Here is a 7,754-nt window from a genome sequence, read left to right as displayed (position 1 = left end):
AGAGAGAGAGAGAGAGAGAGAGAGAGAGAGAGAGATCGAGCGCAGAACAGAGAACAAGTTAGTTCAAGAGCAAGATCCTGGTCCAGAGGGAGAGAGCTCTCAGCTTCTTGAGCTAGCTTTTCAAAACTGTAACTCTTCCCCCTCAATCCTTCCATTGGCTGATGGTTTGTGTCCCTGGCATCCTCCTGCCTAGATGCTAGCCTCCATGTCCTCTGGTATGCCAGGGGACACATGAGTTTTTCCTACTATGTTGAATCATTGGGGTACAAGTGATGGAGATCCCCCACATTTTTGCCTCATATAAAGCTGATGTGCTCCTGAAGGAAATCTAACCAGACATCACAAGGGAGCTGAAGATAATTAAAGAGAAATATACAATTGCACTTAAAGAGGATACTAAAAGTTTTAACAACGGTAGTCACATTGGTTGACTACTCAATCTAGGACAGTGATGGCCAACTTTTTAGAGACAGAGTATCCTGCCCTATTCTCCCTTCCCCCTCTCCTTTTACTACAGATAGGGAGGGAGGAAATGCTCCCATTAGGTTGCTGGGCAGAAGAGTGGGTGATGAGAGGAGCATGTAGAAAAGGGGAGGAGAGTAGTTCAAGTACTGAACTTCCCTTCAGTTATGTGCACCACTGTGAGCTAAGCTCCCCTCAAACCTAACTCCTCTCCAACCCCACTCTGAAATCACCTTCACCAGAGGTTCAAAAGGCTGCTGTCTGTGCTGCACTCTTACACAGCATGTCAGCCACCCACCTTAACTGCTATATGCTCCCATTGGGTGGGTGGGGAAAGGGGAGGGGTGATGTGAAGAATTGTTGACAGGCACAGTGGAGAGGGGGGCCACTGGAGTCCCTCTGCCTTTCTGGTAACAAACATTTGGGGGTAGGATAGGGTGTGACACATGCCCATAGAGAATACTATGTGAGCCATCTTTGACACCCATGCCATAGGTTTGCCATCACTGCTCTAGGATCTTTGCAAAGACAATCCCAAATAGTGTTACAGAGAGTGAGATAATACTGAAACATCTGAACAAAAAGAACAAAATCTGGAGATTTATCAAAGTATCTTAAACAACAAAGAGATCTAATCAGTCAATACTTAAAGACATTAATTCAGACTATTCACTTCAAGGTCAAATACTGAAACTGAAACTTAAATCTTCTGGCCACATAAAGAGAAGTTAGGACTCGTTAAAAAACCTCTGATATTGAGAAAGATTGAAAACAAAAGGAAAAGGAAATAGAAGATGAGACAAAGAGAGAATATCAGAGAAGAAATGAATATGAGTTTGGACAGACTACAAAATAATGGTGTATGCAAGAGCCTGGTGTGCAACAAATCTGTAGGATCATGAAGAGTTGGACAAAGTAGAACAATTTAACAACATCAATATCTAAGACTGAAAAGAACACAAGAAGGAAAAAGACTGAGAGAAGTCCATTAGATTCAAGAGATCAGTAGGACCTTTGGAAAGAACAGATTCAAATTCCAGATAACAAAGAAGAGAGTGAGAGAAGACAAAACACTGCTTTTAGACAGTTTTCTCAAGATATTTAGCCATGAAGAGGTGAGATATAGGAGACTAGCTACTGCAGATATTCAGATTGAGTAAAAGCAATTCATATTACCCTGAGATTTTATATATACATAAAACTTACAATGATGTATACACATAGTTTCAAAATGGAACAAATCTCCCAGTTTTTCATTCCATTTGTATAATTGATTATAAAAGAACCTCCAATTTTTTAAAATGTAAAACATTTTATATGAATGAGGAGAAATAACACTGAAGAGAATGAAGTTGGAAGAATAAGTTGTATGTGATCAAATACAGAAACAACAAATATATACTAAAACATGGCATAATTTTGAAGACAATTTTTTTATTATTGAAATTTGTTCTAAATATTTCAGGCCCTCCATCCTCTCCTTGCATCATAGAATACATCATTCAGCAAACATATACATGTTTGTAGATTATGTCTTACATGTTTCCATTTCTCAGTTCATTCTCTGGAGATGACATTTGCAGGCTTTTATTCAAGAATTAAATCTGTAGCTGTATATAATGTTCTCTTCATTCTACTAATTTCACTATTTATTACTACAGCATGTAGTTCTTTCCATTTCTTTTAATTAACTTGCTCATCACTTCTTACTGTGCAGCAGTAGTATTTCTTTACAATCAACAAGTGTTGTCCTGGGTCAATGCATGACTACTAGTAGAAAAGTCGGTTATATTCGATTGTGCCACAGTGTATCAGTCTCTGTGTACAATGTTCTCCTGGTTCTGCTCCTTTCACTCTGCATCAATTCCTGGAGGTCTTTCTACTTCACATGGAATTCCTCCAGATCACTATTCCTTTTAGCACAGTAGTATTCTATCACCATCAGATACCACAATTTGTTTAGCCATTCCCCAATTAATGGATACCCCATTTTCCATTTTTGTTTTTGCCACCAAAAAAAGTGCAGCTAAAATATTTTTGTACAAGTATTTTTCCTTATTATCTCTTTAGGGTACAAACCAAGTACTGACTACTTTTTCTTTTACAACATTCTCTTCATTTTATGTATCCCTATTATGCAATAGTGGTTTTCATGCCCTTTTTTCTTATTGTATTAGCCTGAATATAATATGACCCCGAATATAGTGAACCCAAGGGTTTTGAAGGGTAACTCAGAAAGAGGAAACACCCATTTTATTTTCTCCTTTTAAATTACAACTTTCTCTTAACTCGTGAATAATTGAAGTTTTTTCAAGATCTTGAAAAAAAAGTTAAAGAAGTTTTAAAGCCAACACTTTTATTAAATATTGTAAATACTTTTCAAGAAGCCATTTTGGCTAAGAATGATTGCCAGTTACTAGATTGGAACACAGAATGCAGTAAGGGCATTTGAGCTGGCATTAGACCAAATAGTCAGTTGGGATGTGGCTATATAAGCAGAAAAACTCAATCTGGAGATACTGGTGGGAGCTCGGAACATCTCAGGATTGTCTCATAGTTAGGTGCCTAGGTTGCTCATAGACTATTCTGTGTATACTAACATCTAGCATCAGTTATTAAACAACATGTATAAAATCAACACCAACATACAAACATAAACACCACCTACAAAACCAAATCATTGTGGACTGAGATAAACCTTCAAGCAACTAGAGTCAGGTCACTGTTCATCACCAAAACACTCTTCTTCCCACAAAGCTCCATCTTCACTACCGTCCATACCATTTGATATACAACGTTTTAAAAATCCAAGCACAATGGACTCTGGGGAGATTTTGTCTTAAGTGGTGTTGATCCAGTTCTCTAATACAGTGACCAACAGTTACTTTATTTTTCCTGATGGAGTAAATTCATGGTTTATGGCCAACATCCACTCATTATATTCTTTCCTCAAATGGTCTTTAAATGGCTTATTAATTACTACATCTAACACTTGTCATTGTGACTTCATTCCTCACAGAAAAACAACTACATAGGTCCATGCCGTTTTCAGCAATTCTCTTCTTCACATGTTTAGTCAAGTGACCCTTGAACTCATCTCTGATGCAGTAATGCACCTGTACTACTTCAGACCACATTCAACCAATCTAACACAAGTTCTTCATTCATCCATTCATTTTCCTATACATGAAAAATCACTCTTGATGGTAACTTTTCCTTAGGTGATGTTTTACACCTTAAAATTACATAAGGAGTCAGTTTTCACCTGCCAGCTGTGACTGTAAGCATCACAGTCCTTCTCATTTTCTCATTTCTAGTAGTCTTAGTCAACACTAATTTGGTGCTTTTAGTATTAAGGGTGATATTTGATGGAATATCCAAACAAACAGGCATTTGGTCAACATTTCCCATTTGTCCCAGGAGATAGCTGTATGTATGTATATATATTTATGTATGTATGTATATATATATATATTTATGTATGCTGAGGTGCACAATATACAACTTATGGTTTCAAAGCTGGAAGTGCTTGAATATAGTGTGAATGTGACTTTCAAAGGTACATATTGAGGAAAAAAAAGTCTCACTATTTTCAGGTTAATGTGATATTCCTTACCCAATATGGTTCCTTGTCCCTCTAATTTTTTTTTACCTTCTCCTAGGATCATTAAATCAGACAGAACCACTATAATTTTTAACCTTTCTCTTTGAATATTAGTAAAATTGTGAATCTGAAAAGCCATTTTTATATCTCCCTATTAATTATATCTCCCTATAATAAACAATTCAGTCCCATATATTTCCCCTCCAATCGAATATGTAAATAGAATGTTCTTTGTTCTCTTTAATACTTGCAACTCCATTTTAAACTTATCTATATAGTTCTGATCATTTCTTCAGGAATGACTTCATATAATCTTCCATTAAAAGTCCAAATTTTGCCCAGTAGGATTATAACTAGATTTGTCAGATTTGGATATCTTTGGATTTCTCTCTTGCTTTTTGGCATTTTGTTTACCCAATTCTCCCTTCCCTTTAGTGACAATTGTTAAGTCCTTTGTGATCTTTATTGTAGTTTCCTGTTATGTGAAATTCTTAATTTGGATTGTTCATAGTATCTTTTCTTTGATTTGGAGTCTCTGGATTTTAGTTATTATGTTCCTTAAAATTTTCATTGGAGTTTCTTTCTGAAAGCGACCAGTAACTACATTCTATTTTCACTTTACCTTTTAATTATCACTTTACCTTTTATTTCCAAGAGTTCTAGGCAGTTTTATATTCTTATAATTCTTAGATTATCTCACATTGACCTGTATCCCAGGTGAATTTTTCTTTCTACATTTTTCTTTCTCCATTTTCTTCCATTTAAAATATATATTGTTATCTTAATATTTTTTATCTGAAGCATTCTAGAATTTGGGCAGCTAAGTAACATGGTAGATAAGAGCATTGAGCCCAGAATCAGAAGTACCAGAGTTCATGTGGTCTCTGACATTTACTAGCTGTATGACCCTAAGCAAGTCAATTAATGTGGTTTGCTTTAGTTTCTTCATCTGTAAAATGAGCTGGAGAAGAATATAGCAAATCATTCCCATTTCTTTGTCAAGAAAAACCTACATGGGATCAAGAAAAGTCAGAAACAACTAAAACTGTTGAACAGCAACAAGAAGAACAATACTGTAGTATCGGTGTGAAGGGTGTTCTTTATCTTTTAATACTATGAAATATTAATGTAAGCACTGGCTATTTAACTGTAAAGATTTAGCTAGAATACTATATTAAATGCCATTTTTAGGGTAATTGGATAGGAGAGAAAAATGTGGGGGTGAGGATTAGTGGGTTGACTAAATCAAAAGAAAAATCACCTATTCTTTGTGATATTATTTATCTTGAGTGAACAAATAAATCACACAAAAGCTTCTTGGGCTACTGGGGTTAAGCAACAGACAAACATAGCTCTATAAATGTTCATTACTCAGTGCACACAAGCTAGCTGCAGGGGATAATGACAATCAATCTATGGGTTTCTCCCTCATTCCAGAAGCAAGCAGGAGGATTGTAAAAATGAATTGTTTCTAAATCATAGAGATTAGTGCTGAAATAAACCTTTTAGGTCATTTAGGCCATGTCTTGGGGACCAGGGTGATACTGGTCTTTTGAACATTTTCTTTAACAAATGATCCACCTTCAGGGGATTTAGAAACTTCCTGTGAGGAAATTAAATCATAATAAAAAAGGTTATTTTATTTGTGTTTCACACATTAATGCATATATGTTTTATATTTTTAGCACTGTTAACATTTTATTTTTGTGTGTACATGTGTGTACATGATTTTCCTTTCCTCTCCAGGTGGCAAAATATTATGTCTCCCTATCCTAATTATCCTCAACTCTTACCCCTATGTTTCTTAGATAGCATAGAATAAATATTGCAGTTATGGCTCCTTCGGTGAAAAGGCATATGCCTAGTCAATGATCTAATACAAAACTGTATGAATTAGACTTATTCAAGCCCCAAAATGATGCCCCATCTGTTGTGAAGATGGAGTGTTAAATACTATCTTCAGTGTGCCTAGTGTTGTACAATATACATATTATGGTGCTAATTTCCAGAAGAGAAGAACGCAAACAATGGCTATTCTGACATATTGTTCAGTCTCTTTACAATATCAATGTCTCTCTGGGTATCACACATGCAGCTGCCTGTTCTATAACTTGGGAACAATGTTGTCACACTAAATTAAATCCAATAAAACTCATCTCATGACTTAAGGAATGGATAATGGTCATCTATCTGAATGCAGGCCAAGTTGGTCTGACCACATGTCATGACCATTAAATGACTCAATATAACAACATAAATGAAATGTACTGGAGCCAAGAGCCTAATTTCTGATGAAGAAATTCCATGCATGCCAGCCAGATGTTAACTATCAGCAGAATGGCCATAGACTGAATACGCCTTAAAAATAAAACTAAAAGAAAATTACCAAAATGAATGTTATTTCTTTTCCATGCCGTAAATATACTAAGATGTCATAACATATTTTTTTCTCCCTGTCTTTGGCCCAAAGGAAAAATCATTATCTTCATTTCTATTTCTAATAATATATCATCACCTTTTAATTTACATTATTTTATATAGGGGACTTGAGGGCAATTTCTAAATCCTTCACTATTAAACTTGAGATAAAATTGGACAATCATGTACCAAGTAAATAGGAGGATGTTAGAGAAAAAAATTGAATTTTTAAAAAATTGGTTACTTTCTACAAATTTTTATTGTAAAGTCTCTGACCTAAGTGAAAAAAATTAGCTCTGTGCTATGTTTTAGACATAATTATCACAGAATCTTTTAAAATTTAAGATTAATCTAATATCCAAACCATATCTAAACTATTGAGACAAATATCTGAAAACTGGCATAGACTTCCATGCTCTCTGACCTTTAATATGTACCTCAACTTGATTTGTGGTAATATTTATAGGAATAATTTGATAATTTAAAAAGATTATACTATATGTTTGGGGTTAATATTTAAAACAATACCCACTCCACCATTTTTCTCAATTTTTTTTCTAGGAGAAATCAAAAGAACTGCTTTTTTATAAACAATATATTAATCCTTACCCAGGATCATTCTCTTTATTAGATGGACAAAGAAAGGACTGTGTTTAAATGAGTCAATAGCCTAATTAACAGCTACTTTTTTGTTCTTTAGCATGTCTGTGGAGACATTTTTAATGGGGACACTATGTATTCTACAACTTTTTAAAGCCACATGTGCCAGTTGAGTGAAAGAAGGACACCAAGGGTAGATGAGTAGCCCTGGACTCAGTCAGTCTTCACACCAGAGGTAATAGTCCTGACTGAACATCAGGTCAGTGACTCATCATTCAGGTAGGGATATGCTTACTCCAAACATATGAAGATTTAACCTGGGGGAAGGGGAAAATAATTTGCTCCAGAGACCAAAAATGTCATTGAAGTGTGTACTGTGGAGCACTTAGAGCTTGGTCAAACATCAAAGTTGTCAGTATGCAAGGCAATCAACAATTGTCCTAACTTTTGTTTTGCCACTGGACTTCAAAAACTCTGGAAGAAAATGAGGCTTATGATTTTGTACAAATTTGTCTCACTTAAACACAATGCACACTCAAATCAAGACATCACCTTGTGATGCCATTGGTCCTCTTTGAAACAAAGGTAAAATAATAACTCTTTTAAATTTTTGTATACCAACTTTAATTAATTTTCTTAAGAAATAATTTTATCTTTCTAACCAATGTTC

The sequence above is a fragment of the Gracilinanus agilis genome, chromosome 2 (assembly GCF_016433145.1).
Source record: "Gracilinanus agilis isolate LMUSP501 chromosome 2, AgileGrace, whole genome shotgun sequence".
Classification (NCBI taxonomy): domain Eukaryota; kingdom Metazoa; phylum Chordata; class Mammalia; order Didelphimorphia; family Didelphidae; genus Gracilinanus; species Gracilinanus agilis.
This window is presented reverse-complemented; position numbering follows the sequence as displayed.